Source organism: Geotrypetes seraphini, chromosome 18 (assembly GCF_902459505.1).
Source record: "Geotrypetes seraphini chromosome 18, aGeoSer1.1, whole genome shotgun sequence".
Taxonomy (NCBI): Eukaryota; Metazoa; Chordata; class Amphibia; order Gymnophiona; family Dermophiidae; genus Geotrypetes; species Geotrypetes seraphini.
In genome coordinates, this window is record NC_047101.1 from 24,988,754 (window position 1) to 25,010,284 (window position 21,531).

The following is a 21,531-nucleotide window of genomic DNA, read 5'->3' on the forward strand; positions in this document are numbered from 1 at the left end:
ATTGTTTTTTTTTTGGCCAAGCAGGCGTGTCAGGAAGGGAGAGGCAGCAGAAGCTAAACAGGCATGATGGGGAGGGGAATGGCAGGGGGTTAGGGAAGCGCGAGACACATCCTGTAGGAATGGCAGGGGTTAAGGAAGCCTGTCGGGGAGGAATTGCAAGCCTGTCCTAGCAGGGTTGTACGGATCAGAAGCCAAGCAAGCAAGTCCGGTTTCCTGCGCTGTGCTACCATCCAGCTGCAATGTTTTCCCTGGTGCTCCAACTCACTATAGCAGTGTATCGCAAACAGAGTGCCATGGCGCACCAGTGCGCCTCCTGAGATTTCTGGTGTGCCGCGACACACTGGCGAGGAGGAGAGTCGTCCACGCCGGCTGCCTGCCTACAGGAGGTGCCTCTCACGGCGAGAGCCACGTCCTGTAGGAAATCAGCCGCGTGGACGACTCTCCTCCTGGCCGGCGTCTCTCCTCTTCTCCCAGCTCCTCCCGGATCCCTGTAACGGCAGAGTCGCGGCAAGACAGGCCTCTGCGCATGCACGTGACATCATCGCATCGACTTGCCGGGGCACTGCATTTAACGTGCCACCGGCCGGAAAAGTTTGCGGGACACTGTACGACAGGGTGAAACTGCTTCAGCACTGCGCACAAATGATAATCTCTACAGTTTTTGTTTTGTTTTGCAGAATATAGTTTAAAAAAAAAAAGAAATACAGAATTGAATAATTCAACAAAGAAAACTAAATATTTGTTTAAATAATTTATTTTTGTAATCTAAAATGGCCACTGGGAAAAAAATCTGTTAACAGAATAGATTGCATAGAACTGAAAGCACAGTTACTTACCGTAACAGGTGTTATCCAGGGACAGCAGGCACCAACGGAGCCCTGGTACGGACAATTTTAGAGTGATTGCACTCTAAGAACTTAGAAAGTTCCAGCTAGGCCGCACCGCGCGTGCGCGAGTGCCTTCCCGCCCTACGAAGGCGCGCGGTCCCCAGTTAGGATAAGCCAGCTAAGAAGCCAACCCGGGGAGGAGGGAGGGACGCAAGAATATATTTGCTTCACCAATTAGTGCAAAGTGAGTTGCAATAAAATAATCAGTATACATTTTGCATAACGACCCCTCCCTCCAGTTAGCACAAGGTAAAGATTCACATATATGTGTTCTTAAAAGCCCAGTTACACAATCAGTCTATTCTACCAGTCCTACTTAAGAAAGCATGAATTAGAATCTAGAGAATGACACGGGGACAAATTTTCACCGTCTCCACAGGAACACAGTTTCCCTGTCCTGTCCCGTTGAGTTTTGACACTGTCCCTGTCCTTGCCCCGTTCCTGTAAGCTCTGCTTAACCGCACAAGCCTTGAACTCTTATGATTTTAAAGTGTTTGAGGCTTGTGCAGATGAGGACGGAGCTTAGGCATTGGTGGAATGAGGCATTATGACATCACAATCTGAGCTCTAGAATGTTGCTACTTATGACATTAAAGTGTTTGAGGCTTGTGCAGATGAGGACGGAGCTTAGGCATTGGTGGAATGAGGCATTATGACATCACAATCTGAGCTCTAGAATGTTGCTACTTATGATTTAAAGTGTTTGAGGCTTGTGCAGATGAGGACGGAGCTTGCAGGAAGAGGGCAGGGACATGAAAAGAACTCGCCAGGACGGGACAGGAAATGAGTTCCCGCGGGGACGGGGAAAAATTTGTCCCCGTGTTGTTCTCTATTAGAAACCATCTAATATGAGGTAAAAACCATGTGTTTAAACATTTGAGTCCGTTTTTCTTATGTCATTGGGGATGGAATTCCACAAGACTGTCAGAAAACGTCTAAACTGTTTGCTTGGCCTTCCTGTAATTCTAATTGAGAGTGTACACATTGAGAAGACCTACTTCTAGCAACTACGCTACTCCAGTCCTAGCGATAAGATAATGAATGTAAATGTCACAAGCGTTCAGGGCGCTCCACACTACTACAGCAACCATTCTCTTTCAGACTATTACAGAGTATGGCTAATAACTTATACCTCCGGAGGTATAAGCTGCAGTTGGTCTGGCTCTAGTAGACTTTGAATGTTATACCCAACTGTGTTTCTAAACGCTGGTGTCCTGGATTTTGAGCCAGTCTTGAGGTCTTTCCCTGGCATAATTGAAGTGCAAGGTGGTTTCTCATCCACATTTCAAGTACTAAATAATTACACAGGTGGGTCAGCTAATGGCTTAGGCAAATATGCACTGAAATACAGATCTGGGTTCAGTTTGTAGGCCAGGCTACTGCGTCCTGGGTCAATCAGGGATGCTGCGGAGATAAGTGTTCGCAGTGACACCTAGTGGCCGGATGGAAGGTCCAGGTTTGAAAAGATGCATAGGGAACCTTGCTACAGTGACCCAGCATAAATATTGAGCCAAGTGAATTGGGAGGGTCATATAAAGCAGAGGAAACATCCCAGGCAGATATGAACATATTATAGCATCATACCGCGTTTCCCCGAAAATAAGCCCTAGCATCATATTCGGGGTAGGTCTTAATCTACAACCCTACCCCAAAAATAAGCCCTAGTCCCGGGATTCGCCGGCAACTCTTCAACCCGCCCCCACCGTGTAGTTGAATCCCTGCTGACCCTCCATCCTTCCTTCCCCACCGACCGCAAGCGAGCCCTACCTTCAACCGAAGCGGCGTCGGGCCAGCAGCACTCTAAACAGGCTGCTTGGCCTTGTCCGTCAGGGATGCCGTCATCAGTAACGTGGCAGAGGGAAACTGAAAAATGACAAATCAATGATAGGGGTGAATTTCCTGGATTTCCTTAACTATCACCAAGCCTTCTTCATGCGTCACGGTTCTCTAGGCTCTTAAATCAACAATTATCAGACCCTCTACCATGGATAAATCTTGAAAAAAGTGAGTTTGGATCTGCTGACCTAGCTCTCAATTTATCTGTCTCCAATCACACGAACAAAACTACTAACTCTATTCATTGGTCCATGGTGTCGGTTCTTAAATACTTTGACAGCCTGATGGAATTTAATTGGAATAACTCTTCTTGTGTTGGACACAGTGGCAAAAATGTGGAATTTTGATGTTAAAAGACTTGATCATGAACCAAAAATGGATGACTTTTCAAGAACTGCAAAGGACATATGGCCTTCCGGCCAACCAATTCTTCAGATGGCTCCAGTTGCATCACAGCTTACTAAACTAAACTAAACTAAACCTTAAGTTCGTATACCGCATCATCTCCATAAAGACAGAGCTCGACATGTGCGTTACCCCAGAACCAGCTATGCTGAAGCCCACACCTAAATATTCTTACACACTGCAAACTACTTGACATCCAAAAAGACGAAGCATCCAAAGGGTATTCACTCCTAAAACAATCTTCTTCTGCTTCCATATCAAAACGTATGAACGCCTGGCATTCCGAACTCATGGTAGAGGTAGAAGAAGATATCTGGAAAGATGTGTAACTCCATAAGATAGATAAGATGTTATCCATAAAATAGATAAGATGATGTTTAACTCTATAAGAAGATATTTGGACTTGGATGTTTAACTCCATAAGATCAGCTGCTGTTTCGCAGTCAATTTATTTTCTCCTACATAGAACCCATTGGACATCAAAGAAACTCGCAAAACTCTCAAAGGATTCTTCCAGCTTATGCTGGTCCTGTGGGGTCGCTGAAGGCTCGCTACCTCATATGATTTATGAATGTTGCCATCTAAATTTATATTGGGACAAGCTATGGGATACTATTTCCTCTATCTTGAACATACATGACACCTTTAATCTTAAGGTTATTATACTAGGTCACCACGGACTAGCACACATTCTATCTGAATATAGTGCTTTCCTGCTTAATGTCCTAATATTTTTGGCTGTTAAGAACATTTTACACTGCTGGAAGGACCTTTCAAAAGTGGAATATACTGCGTGATGGAATACAGTCTGTCTAACCACCAAATTTGAAAGCGTTGTGGCTGAAAAACACAAATCCACCAGTACATTTCTCAAGGTATGGGGACCTATGCAGTCTTACTGTAGCACAGATCATTGACATCTTTACGTTGCAGTATGTATGTATGTATGTATGTTTATAACCTAATGATGTATTTTGCGCTTGTGAGCAAAATGTTGACATCGTGCGGCACTCATTGAGAACTCTCTCTCTCTCTCTCTCTCTTTTTCTTCCTATCTCTGTCTCTCTCTCTTTCTTTCTTTTTCTTCCTATGTCTCTCTCTCTCTTTTTCTTCCTATATCTCTCTCTCTCTCTCTCTCTTTTTCTTCCTATGTCTCTCTCTCTCTTTTTCTTCCTATGTCTCTCTTTCTCTGTCTTCCTATCTCTCTCTCTCTCTCTCTCTCTCTCTTTCTTTCTTTTTCTTCCTATCTCTCTCTCTCTCTCTTTTTCTTCCTATCTCTCTCTCTTTCTTTCTTTTTCTTCCTATGTCTCTCTCTCTCTCTCTGTCTCTCTTTCTCTGTGTCTTCCTATCTCTCTCTCTCTCTTTCTTTCTTTTTCTTCCTATGTCTCTCTCTCTCTCTCTCTGTCTCTCTTTCTCTGTGTCTTCCTATCTCTGTCTCTCTCTCTTTTTCTTCCTATCTCTGTACCCACTAATGCATTTTTGCAGTTCATGATAAGCGTTGGATTTGGGTTCTGAACCGACAAGATATGACTAGTTGCATTGTGTTTAGTTTATTGGCTCTTAACTGTTTTATGAACTTTTGTGCAACCTGTCCATATTTTGCCTTGTTAACGTGCGTGCACTTTTTTGTGCCTATTGATAAAACCGATAAAAATAGTTTGAACTAAAAAAGGATGACAAAATCTAGAGGTTCTCTTTTTCTACCTATAACTAAGCAGATTTCGAATCAGACGCACATACAAATGCAATTCAATAGCTTGTATGCCACCGTTTCTGTCCACAAACAGTTTACATAAAAGAATTAGCCAGGTGGATCCTGGGAAAATGCAAATTTCACGTCATGTAAAACAGTTAAATCTAAACCAAAAAATAGTCTCCTAGAAATACTTGGGGGCCCTTTTACTAAAGCTTACGGCTAACAGATGTTGGCTTGCACTAAATGCTCAACATCCTGTTTTATATCTGTGGTGTCATGGCACTGAAGCTCTGATTCTATCAAAGACACCTACAGTTAATAGCCATCCAGATGATAACACGCAACTGGAAGAGTTATGATAGACTTAGATATACTTTCTGGTGGGCAAACTTATGTTCTAGCTACAAATATGAAAGAATAAGTGCTGAAATTTTAGGATATAGTAGTGCGTTTGGAAGGGTGTGGAGCCCATTGGCATCATTTATTGAGTCACAATAGTTGTCATGTACCTTTTCTTTTTATCTGACCTCCTTACACATCCAGGGGAGGGAGGGAGATGGGAAAACATTAGAATTATTATTCATTATATCTATTTTATTGAAATTATACATGTGGTTTTATTTTCATTAGTTAAGGGGAGGGGGGGGGTGAAAATGTTTGTTGTTGAATTATTTGTATATTTAAAGTGCTTTTGTTTGATTCGTTTATGTTTAAATTCACTGTATTGCACTGTTAATAATTGAAAACTAATAAAGATTTACAAAAAAAAACCAAAAACCCCACACCTATAGTTATGTGTCTAGATTGGTGGGCCTGGCCGAGCTAGGCACTCAGGGCTCCTTTTACTAAGCCCCGTTAGGGCTTTAACGCGCGGAATAGCGCACGCTAAATTGCCACCCGCGCTAGACCTTAACGCCAGCATTGAGCTGGCATTAGTTCTAGCCACGTAATGCGGGTTTAGCGTGCGCTAAAATGCTGCATGCGCTAAAAACGCTAATGCGGCTTAGTAAAAGGAGCCCTCGGTGGCATAGTAAGGGGGGCGGGGGCAGACTGTCCCAGGCGCTGTCTTGGCGGGGGCGCCGGCACCTCTCTGCCCCCACATGCCACACTCACGCAATCCCTTCCCCACCCCCTGTGCCTCTTTAAAATCTTTCACCAGTGCGAGCAGCTACTCTAGCCTGCTGCTCGCGCCAGCCCGGCTCCCTCTGAAATCACTTCCGAGTCGTGGGGCTAGGAAGTGACGTTAGAGGGGAAATCAATGCCAGCACGATCAAGCCAGGGAAGCTGCTAGCACTGGTGAAGATTTAAAGAGGTACGGGGGTGGGAAGAGAGGGCGCGAGTGCGGCGGGCACCTCCCTCCCTGACTACGCCACTATAGGCATCTAACTTAAATTTTTAAATTGGCTTAATTGACGCTGATAATTGAAAGCAGCATTAAAAACAATGATGATGGTGTCTACACTGAGGCGCCTACCGGCAAGTAGGCATGCTTAGCAGCAGAGGTTGGGCTGTGGATTGAGTTAGGCACTGGATTATTAGGCCAAGAAAACTCTGGTGCTTAAGGTGTTCACATCTACTGGCGCAATTCTACAAAAGGCGCCTAACTTTGATGGACACGCAGGACATCATCTGGGCATGTGCTGGTGTGATGCGATGCTGCCCCGACGTCACTGCTAGCTGGAAGCTTTTCAAAACCCGGACACAGTGCCAGGTTTTGAAAAGCCATCCAGACCCCCGGACACGTCACATCCAGGGAACTCTGGTCCTCACACGAAGCTCGATAGTATACACTAAGGAAGCAACCCACCAAAATTGAAACTAAATGCATTCATTTCTTACTTTCCAAACATTTTTATTAAAGGAACAAAATAAAACAATGATATAATACAAATAGATATTCATTACAAATAATTTCACAAAGTTTGAAAATTCAAATCCATATATTCCATTAAATACTATCATTCCTCCAAATATTTTATAAGACAAATCCTATTCCCCCCTTTCACCCCCTTCCCTTATATGTTATAACATTTTATTGAAGGAAACAAGTAAATATACAATAATATAAAACAAATAGATATGCATTACGATTAAATTCACAATTATGATATTTCCATACATATTTCTATCATGCCTCCAAAATATATTTCCATATGACCTATTTCACCCACCCCCCATATTCTTTTTTATTTTATATTCAATTTATTACATTGTAATATATTTCCATATAACCAATTCTATCCTACTCATACATCCCACAATTCCCCCCCACCCCCGAATGGAAGGTGACACAAAATACCAGGTATTGGGATGCAATGAATGTTTCCAAAGCTTCAATGTAAAACATTAATAATCATACTTCATGCTCTAGATGAAAGATTTTGAATATAAGGGTCCCAAATTTTCAAAAAGAGATGAGTTCGTCTAGGAAATCTATGAACCTCCCAAACTCAAATAACAAATGATGGAATTGATTCCTCCAATGCATGCATTTCTTAATTGTCATTTACAATGTAATATATAAAAGCAAATTTTAAAAAAATTCTGCGGCACAACTTATATTCTGCCGGAATCACTACACTCTCCTCGAGTCACTTCGCTGGCTCCCTGTCCGTTTCTGCATAAAGTCCAAACTCCTCTTACTGACTGGCAAGCAGGTTCATTTTGCAGCTCCTCATTATCTCTCCAATCTTCTCTCTCTACAACCCTCCCTGGGAACTCTGGTTACTGGATAAGTCTCGCTTATCTGTATCCTTCTTCTCCACTGCCAACTTCAGACTCTTCCTTTTATCTTGCTGCACCATATGCCTTTAAGAGACTTCCTGAGTCAGTAAGTCAAGCTTCGTCTCTGGCCATATTCATTTCTACAGATTATATAGGGGTCCTTTTTTTAAGGCGCGCTAAATGCTAAAGCAGCCATTATATTCTGTGGGCATCTTAGCATTTAGCACACCTTTAATAAAAGGACCCCATAATAAATTAACCCACTATAATTATTCTTGCTATCTCTAAGCAGTCTCTTTTCCAAACACTTATCAACCTTAAATATCAATCCTAAATGTTTATATTTATGTTTATTAAAATCTATATATACTGCATATATAGCCAAAGAGGATCAAAGCGGTTTACAATGTAACTTAATCAAATATATGAAATGAACTCAAGTTTCAATTCGCGAGCCGTGAGAACTGATGGCAGCCCTTCAGGGAGCAGCGCCGGACCAGGCAGGAACGCATACACCTCGTGCCTGCCTTCTGCACATCTCTGCCCGAACAGAACAACAGCCGTCCAGCGAGCGAGACAGGCAGGAGTGTGGAAAGCTCCAATGAACTTTAAAAAAGTTACCGGGGAAGGGGGGGGTGGTATTCGCTCCATAAGACGCACCCTTATTTCCACACACTTTTGGGGTGTGTGGGGGGGGGAAGTGCATCTTATGGAGCAAAAAATACGGTAACTGTGGTGCCTGGGGCAATAGAGGGCTAAGTGACTTGCCCAGAATCACAGGGAGCAGGCTGGAATCAAACCTGCAACCTCAGGGTGCTGAGGCAGTAGCTCTAACCACCAGGGGGAAATTTTATAGATCGTGCTCAAAAATGGGTGCCAGAAAAGATTGGCGCTAAGCCTGATTCCATAAAAAGCATGTGTGCCCTTTATGGAATCACGCTTAATGCCAATTCCCATGCCCAAACTTTGGTCACCACACTTACGCTTGCTGGCGCCTAAATTGGGCACGCTAACCTCGTATTCTATAAGTACGCTCTCAACATTTTGGAATGCTGACATGCCTCTCCCGTGGCCACGCTCCCTTTTTAGATATGTAGCCAGGAGCGTGTACAGATTTGGGCGTGCAAATCTGGGCCCCATATATAGAACCTGGGAGTTAGTGTTTACCTACCATGACCAAATAAGTGCAGTATCCCAACGATGTTTCTACAAACTCAGATTAATACATTCGATAGCGTCTCTCCTTAACCCCTCTTCTGTTCAGATTCCAATTCACTCACTCGTCATCTCCCACATCGACTACTGCAATTCTTTATATAATGGCATAACACAACAAGAAACTCGCAGACTGCAACTCATTCAAAATACGGCCATTAAACTCATACACAAGGCAAGGAAATACGATCACGTCACCCCTTTACTCTGTGAAGCCTATTGGCTACCCATATTGCATCGAACAACATATAAAATATTCCTACTTGCCTTCAAGATCAAACACACCCACTCCTCAGCCTTTCTAGACAAATATCTTATCCCTAATGTCTTGGCGCGAGCATTACAATCTAGCAATCGGAATTTACTAACTATTCCATCCATAAGGGAGTTATTCTTTGACACTACACGCAACACTGTCTTCTCCATCACAGCCCCTACCCTATAGAACACTCTCCCATTGGACATTAGACTCGAAGAATCCCTGGATAAATTTAAGAGCAAACTAAAAACTTTCTTATTTAGGGATGCATACCTGACGTGAGAAAGAACCATATACACAATAATGAATAAGAACCACTTTTAAGAAGCAACATCCCCCCCTGTTCTCTCCATGCCCTCATTTCTCCCTTTTTAGTTTATTTTTTTATCTCAATGTACTTTGCTCCTCCCTAACCCTGAACCCCTGTATGTCAATATGTATATGTCTCATCTGTCATACATATTTTAATTATGAAATGTTCCCCTTTTTCTTTATTTTTATCCACATTTTCTTTTAAATTTTAGTTTTTGTAAACCGTCTGGTTATACTTTGATAGATGGTATATCAAGTCCAGAATAAACTTGGCACTGCTTACATCTTAGTTATGTTAGGTTCTATCGACTTGTGATCAAGTCCTAGCGACTGGATGACCTTCATCAAGTTTTTGGGGCAGAATACAGAAGTAGATCGCCGGGCCTTTATTCTGCGCAGCATGGATTTGATGTGGTCACTGTTGTTGCATCAAATGCGATCCTCCGCCTCCAATACTTTCTATCTGTTGCTGCCCAGATGGTTGGCACATCGTTAATCTGGCATCTCCACTGAAACCTGTCCGCCTTGGGAGGTCCAGCTTCACAGATGCGCGCAAGCCCCAGTGGCACGACGAGCCCATGTACCACATGACTGGAGATAGTTCCACTACAGAAATTAGTAGTAATATCGGCGGTACCTGAGTATCTCCCAGTAGACTTCCAGCTGCTTAAATATAAACATTGCTTTTTAATGTTTTATATGTCATCACTGGGTGCTCAGCTGTCTCAGTTGGGGATAAAATTGTTTAGCTATGCAGATGATTTCACGACCATCGTTCCATTTGCTAACTCTCATTCAGAAATCATCCCTACAGCAACAGAAGGATTAGGTTTAATGGAACAGTGGATGACTGAATTCAAATTGAAGCTTAACTCAGAAAAAACAAAGGCTCTCTTTTACTAGGGTGCGCTAACCGCTAAGCGCACGCTAAATTCTAACGCGTGCATGTTAGTATATGGACGCATTAGCATTAAGCGTGTGCGAATCGGTTAGCGCACCTTTGTAAAAGAGAGGGAAATGTTTTGTAGCTTCTCCACACCCATATGATACTAAGGGCTCCTCTTTTACAAAGGTGCGCTAGCATTTTTAGCGTACGCACCAGATTAGCATGCGCTATAGCACGCGCTAGCCAAAAAACTACCGCCTGCTCAAGAGGAGGCGGTTGCAGCCAGCGTGTGCGGCATTTTAGCGCATGCTATTCCGCGCATTAAAGCCCTGACGCACCTTTGTAAAAGGAGCCTTAAGACATCTTTGATCATAAATAAATTCAGTTATCCTGTCCAATCGACCATTAAGATCTTGGGTATAATACTGGATCAAGGTTTGACTATGACGAACCAGGTGGATTCTTTGGTTAGAAAAGTTTTTTCCACCCTCTGGAAGCTTCGATCTATTAGGGCATCATTTGGAATTCTGGTGCCGTCCCTTAGACTTGGTCAGCTTGATTACTGCAATATTACCCATTTGGCAATATCTCATAGGACTTTGCAGCGACTGCGCACGGTCCAAAATGCGGCGGTCAGGTTGATTTTTGGATTGAAGAAAAAATGATCACATAACACCCTCCTATCGGATACTACATTGGTTGCCAATGGAGGCGCGAGTGAAATTCAAGTTTGGTTTGCTATTGTTTCAAGGCTCTGTTTGGTCTATCTCCTAAATATATAATTGAGTTTTTCTCTTTTGCAACCAATAAACACAGGAGAAATTTGCATTTGAATATTGTTTTTCCGCCTGCAAATTTAAAAACCATCACTAATAATAAAACCTTAAGCGCGCATGCGCACTTAGGGTTTCGTGTTCACTGCCGCCATGTTTTCTGATTCGTGGCTGGATTCTATTTTAGAACCGGCAGCAGGGAACACGTCGGCGACTCCCCCCCTCCCGCCCTCACTCACCGCCAGAGAAACCACTACCGCCGCTGATTCGGAACGAGGGGCATAGGCGCCCTTGACGGCATCTATTTCTCCCCCTCCTCCCTCTCGCCTGCTCACCCGCTCGCAGTGTTTAATTGAAAAGCGCTGCACTATGCTGCCACTGGCCTCGCGGTCTTCTTTCCACTGTGGCCCGCCCTCTGACAACTTCCTTTTTCCGCTAGGGCGGGCCGCAGTGGACAGAAGACACCGAGGCCTGCAAAAGCGCGGAGCAGTGCTTTTCTCTGAGGCAAGTAGATTTCTGCGGGGCGTATGCACAGGGAGAGCAGGAAAGGGGTGCTGCTGGACAGGGGGAGGGAAAACGAAGGAAACAGGGGGAGTAGGCAAGGGGTGGGTGCACAGGGAAGTGGGGGTAATGCTGCTGCTACATAGGGAAAGGGGGAATGCTGTTGCTGCTGCACAGGGAAAGGGGGAATGCTGCTGCACAGGGAAGGGGGGAATGTTGTTGCTGCTACACAGGGAAGGGGGAATGCTGCTGCTGCACAGGGAAGTGGGGGAGGGGGGATAGGGAAAGGGGACCAGGGAGAAATCTTGGTTTGCTTTGGGGGGGAGACAGAAGGGGGCCATGGAGAGAGACAGAAAGATAGGCAGGCAGCACATGAAAATGAAAGACAGACACACAGAAAGACAGCAGGCAGGGAGACAGAAAGAAAGAAAGACAGACAAAGGGGGCCAGGGAGAGAGACAGACAGAAAGATAGACAGTGGGAGGGAGAGAGACAAAGAAAGGGAGAGACACAGAAAGAAGGAAAGACAGACATATTCTAGCACTTGTTAATGTAACGGGCTTAAACACTAGTCATCAATAATCTTCTGTCATATCAGGCAGCATTGTGGGGTAAGGACCTGAAACATCTGATTATGCTTTCTGATTTCTATGTGGAGTTTAGGAGACATTTAAACACATATTTTTTCTTGAAACAGTTAGGCAACTAACTGACATGGATATTGTAATGAACCATTAGATCATTATAGTATTATTTTTAATTTGGTTATCTAATTTCGTCTCTTAATTGTATTTTTTTCTTTTTTAATTTTTGTAAACCGCATAGAACTTTACAGCCCTTGCGGTATATAAATTGATTATTATTATTATATTCAGTGCCAGTACTTGGATAGGTCCTAGCACTGAATATTCAGGTACAATTCATCCAGCAGCAGCCAGCATTAAAAAAAAAAAAAAAAAAACCACTGACCATCTCTGACTGAATATTACCCCTGTGAATTTTTGACCACAAGGCAATTTTAAACTTGGCCATTAGGCCATGTTAATCATTATTAAGATGGATAACCGGCCTCTTTGTAGCGTGTCTGCGCATTCTGTTCACAACTTTTGGCCTACTGGGCATTTGTTTCTGCTGATGCAATAGCAGCAGTGCTAACATAACGGATGCAATCTGCCACAGACTGTCTGAAAAATCCAGACATGATTTTGGGGGAGCAATTAGGATTTCTTGTTCTGGGGTTTTCCTTTTGTACATTTCTACTATCGTGGAATATTCAAAATGGAAAGGATAATTGCTATACAGCAGGGAAATTTTAAAAAAATTTCAGATTATTTGGGAGCCATTAACAAGATACTATAAAGATTGAAATTATTGCATAGAATAAATATTCCCTTTTGTTCATACACGTCCAGGGTGGGGTGGGGGGGGGTGGAAATATTTTATGATTTCTTTAGTTTATGATTAATTGTTGGATATAAGGGAGGGGGGATATTTGATGAAAACTATAATTTGATGATATAATAAGTAATGTTAAAGTATAAAAAGATTGTATTTTGTGTTATACTTATTGTGAGTTTTAAAAATATGAATAAAGATTTATAAAGGAATATTTTTCAAATTCAGCTTCTGTTGAATACCCTGATAACTGTTGTAGGAGCTTCAATTTCTAGAAACTATTGATTTCTGTGGTTATGGCAATCCTGATCATGTTTTTGTTGCTTTGACTGGCGGAGTTAATGAAAAAGAATGAAAACGTTTCTGGTTTTTGCTGTGATCCAACCCTGCTTCATTCAGCCAGTCTTCTTTGGCTCCTGTTCTGTATTTAATGGAGTAGAAAATGTAATGTAATGTAATTTATTTCTTATATACCGCTACATCCGTTAAGTTCTAAGCGGTTTACAGAAAATATACATTAAAATTATAAATAAGGAAGGTACTTAGAAATTCCCTTACTGTCCCGAAGGCTCACAATCTAACTAAAGTACATGGAGGGTAATAGAGAAGTGAAAAGTGAGGAAAAATAGGAAAATAAACATTCTAACAAGTCTGTATTGAACTAAGTACTTTGGAAGGTAGAAGAGAGGAGAGAAAGGAATAGATGCAGAAGGAGGAACCGTTGAACAAAAGACCATCTTCTCCGCACAAGCGAGGTCATAACAAGGTTGGGGGCTTTAATGGAACAGAACACACCTTAGCTGTGAAACAGAACACACTGGGCTTGATGGACCATTGGTCTGACCCAGTAAGGCTATTCTTATGTTCTAATGTGTAACCACAAATAGGTGGGATATAAGTCCCAACCTCCCCCTTTAAATCTGAATTTCCATAAAGTTTAGGGCAGTCAGTCTCTGATCTCCAATCTGCTATCTCTTCTATTTAGACCTCTCTTTCCTCTGTCCTTCACTTTACTCCCATCTACCTCCCCATTCCTTTTGCTTCCAAAACTGTTCTCTCCTTAGTTTGATCAAATAATGATTGTGCTTGCGTGAACATGATTGCTTTCCTATTCAACATTTGCTGTTCCTTTTATTCTTTTTGATGCTTATTATTGAAAGAGTAAACCGCTTTGATCTGTGAGTTAGTATAAGGCAGTACTGTATATCAAATTCAAATAAACCATATATTAATAAGCCACACAGCAATAGGTCCATTATTTTTTTTTCTCTCTCTCTCTTGAAAATGTATTCTTTCATCTTTTCCAAAGCACCCTTGTGTCTTTTGTACAGTTTTTCCTCGCCACCGACTTAGCAGAATTATTCTGGTTATTCTTTCCCCAAATGCTTTTTTAACTATGAGAATAAACAATAGGTAATTTGCAGTCCAGCAAGTACCCTGAAGACTGGAAGCTCATTTTTGATTTTATTTATTTAAAGCATTGCTTCCCACGCAGTTCTCTTAGCTAAGGAAATGTTTAAAAACTATTTGCTTGAAGTTTTAGACGACATTTGGGGGACTTTTGCGGTGAAATGTGACTTTAGAGCTCTCTTACATGAATCATTCCTGCTCACTAAGGCTATTTTTACCGTTGAGATAAAATGACCAAAATTAGCATGTGACCATTAAAGCAGATTAATGCACGTGCCCTTACTAACACCTAATATGTAAACCACAGGTGTCAAACTTAAGGCCCGTGGGCCGAATCCGACCCACCTGGTCGTTTCATGCGACCTGCGGTCCGATGCCCCCAGTGTTACCTTGTGTCCGGCTCCCTCATAGAAACATAGAAATAGACGGCAGATGAGGGCCACGGCCCATCTAGTCTGCCCACCCCAATGACCCTTCCCTACCTTTCTCTATGAATAGATCCCACGTGTCTATCCCATTTGGCCTTAAAATCAGGCACGCTGCTGGCCTCAATCACCTGAAGTGGAAGACTATTCCAGCGATCAACCACCCTTTCAGTGAAAAAGAACTTCCTGGTGTCCCCGTGCAGTTTCCCGCCCCTGATTTTCCACGGATGCCCCCTTATTGCCGCGGGACCCTTGAAAAAGAAGATATCTTCTTCCACCTCGATGCGGCCCGTGAGATACTTGAATGTCTCGATCATGTCACCCCTCTCTCTGCGTTCCAGTGTGCACGAAGCCGCGTGTCCCGCGCCTCATCCAGAAGCATTCCCTCTGACGTTGCGACGTCAAAGAGAAGGTTTCTGGTTCAGGCGCACGACGCACGAGGAGCTATGAGGAGGAGGGGAGCCGGCCATAAGATAACACTGGGGGCATCGGACTGCGGGCCGCACGAAACGGCCAGGTTGGAGCCATCCAGAAGGTAAGACACCTGCCAGAGGGAGGCACAGCAGGGAGGGAGGGAGACAACAAAGGTAGGGGGAATGATTTTATTTTCAATTTAGGGCTCCTTTTACGAAGCTGCGACTTTTACGCACTGCGACTTTTTATCACGCGTTAACCCCCGCGCTAGCTGAAAAACTACTGCCTGCTCAAGAGGAGGCGGTAGCGACTAGCGCGGCCGGCAGTTTAGCGCACGCTATTACGCATGTTAAACCGCTAACGCGGCTTCGAATTGTCTCAATTTTGAGAATTTTAATCTGCTGTCTATCTTTTGCACTGCTCAGGCAGAAATACATATGTTTCTTTTTCTCTTGGGGGTTGTACTGCATGCAAAGTCTTGAATCTAAGGATTTCTTTTTTATATATTGGTACTTTTAGTTTTGGGTCCCTTATTTGCATAGGGGTTATCTGTGTTCTGGTAGGAATGAATGCTGAGAAGCATACAGCGTGCTTTGTGTAGTTTCATTTTGTGGTTAACCATTATGGGGTCCTTTTATCAAGTCACGCTAGCGGGGTTAGCGCGTCGGACATTTCATCCCGCGTTAACCCCCGCAGCCAGCTAAAACACTAACGCCTGCTCAATGCAGGCGTTAGCGGCTAGCCCGCGGCAGGCGGTTTAACGCGCGGTATTACCCATGTTAAACCCCTACCGCAGATTGATAAAAGGACCCCATGTGTTAATAAGATTATATTGTGTGTGTGTATATGAAAAATGTGTGGAAAAAATGATGTTATAATTAGTACTATTATAGGGGCGGAGACTGGGCGGAGTCTGGCCCGCGATTTAGGTAAGTTTTTTAGCACACGCTGAATCAACACATGCGCTAACCGCTAACGCGTCCATAGGATAACATACGTTAGCGTACGTTAAAAAGCATAGCGCACCTTTGTAAAAGAGGGGGTTAGCCTGTGTTTTGGATTTCGGCCCCTTAATGTGGTTGACACCCCTGATGTAGGCGATAAGGCCCGGTTTCTATAAACTGTGCCTTAAGTTAAGCGCCAATAGGCGCCCTACTGGCGCCTCACTTAAGTTAAAAACACCGTTTAAAACCGACTGAAAGCGTGTTTTGTTTTGTTTTTTGTTTTAATGTAGGCACCAGAATCATGCCTGTGGAGGTGTTTTACAATGGCTAATGCACTGGAAGTGTGGCTAACGCTGGAAGTGGCATTAGGCGCCATAAAGCGCTTCCATAGGCACGATTCACGTCAAAGGTAGGTGCTGAAAATGTAGACCTTGAAAACCCTGGTCTACATTTCCGGCTCCTGCCTTTGCCGAAGGCGTGATTCTACAAATGGCACCGTCGCATGATTGACACGCTTGATTGGCGGCTGACAGTGGCACTGTTTATAGAATCCAGGCTTAAAGGCTCACGCATTAGATCAATTTGCATACACTGGCTCCTTGGTATGTAAATTAATCTCATCTCATGCATATTAATTGTGGATATCCTGAAAATCTGACTAGCTGGGGATCCCCCAGGACCGGTTTGGGAGCTTCTGGACTACTCCCTGTACTAAGACCTAGATTCACTAAACTGACCTTTCTGATCCGATCCGTGGCCGAGTCTTCCTGGGCGACCGGTTCACTACGAGTCATCATGCAAATTAATTCGATCTGAGGCACGCCCCACAGCGACCCCCACGGATCGCAGCAGAGCGATCCTGACCCATGCGCAGACCATCTTCTCCGCCTAAGCGAGATCAAAACAAGGATGGGAAGCTTTAATAGAACAGAGCACGCTTTAGCTATGGAACAGAACACGGATTTAACCCTTGGGTTAAAACCACGGGTTCACCCTGCAGGGAAGGGCAGGAGAGTCGGCAGAGAGCAGGAGAGTCTCTGCATTGGTTTGGTTAAGAATCATCGGACTGCCACTGCTCGCAATACCTTATGCAATCCATTTTTTTTAAATCCGTGTGCGTTCTGCTTTCCCCAAGCCTTTTTAAGACGCATGCACGTGTACATAACCCTCAGCGTCTTCTGCAGCAGCCCTACGATCCTCTGAGCAAGTATTTCCCTCTCTTCTTTTCCCAAAGAGCTTGCCTTCTTATGCTTTTTGCACAAGGGAGATGGGATTTCAGGGCTGCAAGGCTGGGATTTCAGGGCGGCAGAGAGCAGGACAGTCAGCAAGGACGTGAGTGTATACTTCTTTGAGGGGGTAAACAGCCAGGTGGATAAAGGGGAATCCATAGACATCATTTACCTTGACTTCCAAAAAGCCTTCGACAAGGTAACACACGAAAGACTGCTAAGGAAGCTATGGAACCACGGGGTGCAAGGGGTGGTCCACCGATGGATCAAAAACTGGCTGGCGGACAGGAAACAGAGGGTTGGAGTAAAGGGCCATTACTCAGATTGGAAATGGGTCACGAGTGGAGTCCCACAGGGGTCGGTGCTGGGACCGCTTCTGTTCAATATATTTATTAACGACCTGGAGGCGGGAACAAAATGTGATGTTATTAAATTTGCGGATGACACTAAACTATACAGCAGGGTCAAAACAATGGAGGACTGCGAAGACCTCCAAAAAGATCTGACAACGCTGGAAGAGTGGGCCAAAAAATGGCAAATGAGCTTCAACATAGGGAAATGCAAGGTCATGTATGTTGGGAAAAAGAACCCGATGTTCACTTACAAGATGGGGGGATCACCGCTAGGGGTGAGCAACCTTGAAAGAGACCTGGGAATGATGGTAGACACAACATTGAAGGCGTCGGCGCAGTGCGCCACAGCCTCAAGGAAAGCGAACAGAATGTTGGGTATCATTAAGAAAGGTATCACGACCAGGACGAAGGAAGTCATCCTTCCACTGTATCGTGCAATGGTGCGCCCGCACCTGGAATACTGTGTCCAGTACTGGTCGCCGTACCTCAAGAAGGACATGGCGGTACTTGAGAGAGTCCAGAGAAGAGCAACTAAGCTAATAAAGGGTATGGGGGACCTCTCATATACTGACAGACTGAAAAAGCTGGGGCTTTTCTCCCTGGAAAAGCGGAGACTTAGAGGAGACATGATAGAAACCTTCAAGATCATGAAGGGCATAGAAAGAGTAGACAGGGACAGATTTTTCAAATTATGGGGAACCACAAGTACAAGGGGGCACTCAGAGAAATTGAAAGGGGGAAGGTTTAGAACAAACGCCAGGAAGTTCTTTTTCACCCAGAGGGTGGTGGATACATGGAACGCGCTGCCGGAGGATGTGATAAGCAGGAGCACGCTACAGAGCTTCAAAGAAGGTCTGGACAGGTACCTGGAGGACAAAGGGATTGAGGGGTACAGATAAGAGTAGAGGTAAGGTTATAGGGATAGGATTAGAGGTAAATGGTAAAATTAGTCAGAGACCACTGTTCAGGCAGTGGGACTGATGGGCCGCCGCGAGAGCGGACCGCTGGGCGAGATGGACCTCTGGTCTGCCTCAGCGGAGGCAACTTCTTATGTTCTTATGATCCTCAGCAGTCGTTCACATTTGGATCGGCCAAACCAGTTGGTGAGTTTAGAGAATCACTGTCTTCCGACTTTGCATGCCATTTCCCCTCATTTGCATGTGCGGATTGGATTGGGCGCGGATCAGATCGGGCAGAAGGTTGGTGAATCGGGGTCGTGGGCCATAAACTGGTCGGGACACGATCAGTAAGCTTAGTGAATCTAGCCCATAGCAAGCAGTTTTTGAAGGGAATCAGCCTATGCTGGTTCTGTTCAGAAAACTAGCGTCTGGAAAGTAAAATCGCTCACATGGTTGTAGACCAGTGGTTGTGGCTTAAAATAGTGCCGGTATTTCTTTTAAACTCCAAATCTTGTGTGCTGTACCACTCCCCTGAATTCAAACACGCCCAAAGGAATTCCAGACAGGGGTTGAGGAGCAGCTGAACAAGAAGAGCAGTGAGCCAAGAATTAAGGGAGCCCAGTTCCAGATGGCATTGCCACTCCTTGCAGGCGAGAGCAGGGGTGTCAAATAGAGAATGACACGGTGACAAAATTCATCACCGTTCCCGTCCCCGCGGATAACCACGGGAAACCATCTTCATGTCATTCTTTAAAGAGAGAGGGAAGAATCAGAGTATGAATGGCCACAACCACTGACCCGCAAGCTTTGCTTTGAAGAATGCTGGTGTAGAAGGACTGAGGTTGAAACAGACACTACAGAATGACAGTCTCTGGTATCCAGAGCAGATATTGTGATGTCATAATGCCTCATTCCACCAGTGCCTAAGAGCCAATCACATCAGTGATGTCACAATGGCTTCATTATCCTTGGCTCACATAAGAATCAGAGTATGAATGGCCACAACCACTGACCCACAAGCTTTGCTTTGAAGAATGCTGGTGTAGAAGGACCGAGGTTGAAATAGACACTAGAAAGTGACATGGGATTATTTCCCGCGGTTATCCGCGGGGACGGGAACGGTGATGAATTTTGTCACCGTGTCATTCTCTAGTGTCAAACTCAATCGCGGGCCAAATTGAATTGGCCCGAGTTTTGACACTGCTGATCTAGAGCAAGTCACTTACACCCCCCCCCCTCTTTTACAAAGGTGCGCTAAGCTTTTTAGCGCACGCTAACGTGTGCACATTTTCCTAGGGCTGCGTTAGCGTTTAGCGCACGCGTTTGATTTAGCGCATGCTAAAAACCGCTAAGCGCGCTTTTGTAAAAGAGGGCCTGAACCCTCCACTGCCTTAAATACAAACTATTGCCTGAAAACATAAACTGCTTCCTGCCCACCTGATGTGAATCGGAGAGAATGAGAAGCAACATTTAATGTGCTTATTATAAATCACCAGAAATATATCAGATTTTAATTATTTTTTAACGGTCATATAGTAAAAGATAACAATAGTTTGGGGGTTTAAGATGATCTTACAGCAGTGTACTGAAATTTATGTCCTTCTCATTTCATGCAAAAATCGCACTTACGGCATTTTTAACTTCAGGCAACAAAATTTAGAGGCCTTTTTACTAAGCTGCAGTAAAAAAAAAAAAGTATCCTTAATGCACCCTTAGATGGATTTACCAAGATGATAAAGGGGATGGAACTCCTGTCGTATGAGGAAAGATTAAAAGGGTTAGGGCTCTTCAGCTTAGAAAAGAGTCGGCTGAGGGGAGATATGATTGAAGCCTACAAAATCCTGAGTGGAGTAGAACGAGTACAAGTGGATCAATTTTTCACTCCTTCAAAAATTACAAAGGCTAGGGGACACTCGATGAAGTTACAGGGAAATACTTTTAAAACCAATAGGAGGAAATACTTTTTTACTCGGAGAATAGTTAAGCTCTGGAACACGTTGCCAGAGGATGTGGTAAGAGCGGATAGCCTAGTTGGTTTTAAGAAAGGTATGGACAAGTTCCTGGAGGAAAAGTCCATAGTCTGTTATTAAGAAAGACATGGGGGAAGCCACTGCTTGCTCTGGATCAGTAGCATGGAATGTTGCTGCTCTTTGGGGTTCCGGATTCTTTTCTTACTCTTTGGGATTCCAGAATCCTGCTATTCTTTAGGATTTTGAATGGAATGCTGCTACTCTTTAGGTTTTGTCCAGGTACTATTGACCTGGATTGGCCACCATGAGAACAGTTTTTTTAATGCTACTAAAATTTTCACATTCCGTTTCACTTCAGTGGAGATTAAGCTGTCTCTCTCGTAACATCTTTTAAAAGTTGGTTATGGAGGTAAATGAGATAAGTTTAAAAACTGATCAAGAGCCTTTTTTCTCTTTGGGGCCTTTTTACTAAGATGCATTAACAGGTTTACTGTGTGCTAAAGAATAAGTGTGTGTTACAAGCAATGCAGCCTGTAGGCTGCACGGCAATTAGCATGTGCTAAATGCAATAGCACACCTTAGGGAAAGGGGTTGGGACTTGTTATACAACCACACACTAGCCCAGTAGGCTCTCAGGACTAGATTCACAAAGCAATCCGATCTTGTACCGATTGGTTTGCGAGCCCTTAGCGAGCAGATTTCCCTCTGGCCCGATTCACAAACCTGTCCTGCGATCCGCTTCAAATCAGTGCATGCAAAGTAGGCAGGGACGCGATTCACTAAACTTTTCTCCTGACACACCGACTGGCTGGACGATCGAGTACAAGCGACTGGTAAGGACCAGTCGCTTGTGTAAAAAACTCCACTCCTTTCTGCCTAGACTTGCTCTCTGCCCGCCTCGACTCTCTCTGCCTCCCACGGCTCTCCTGCTCTGTGCCAGGACCTGCTCTCTGCCACCCTTCCCCGCAGTGTGAGCCCGTGGCTTTAAAGCGGAGCTG

The 21,531-nt window shown here is 44.1% G+C and overlaps 1 protein-coding gene across 3 annotated transcripts in view; it reads left to right on the plus strand.

Annotated features, from left to right (window-relative positions):
* Positions 1-21,531, plus strand: part of RNF130 (ring finger protein 130) — a 210,816-nt gene that overhangs the window by 90,144 nt on the left and 99,141 nt on the right. The window lies entirely within an intron of this gene.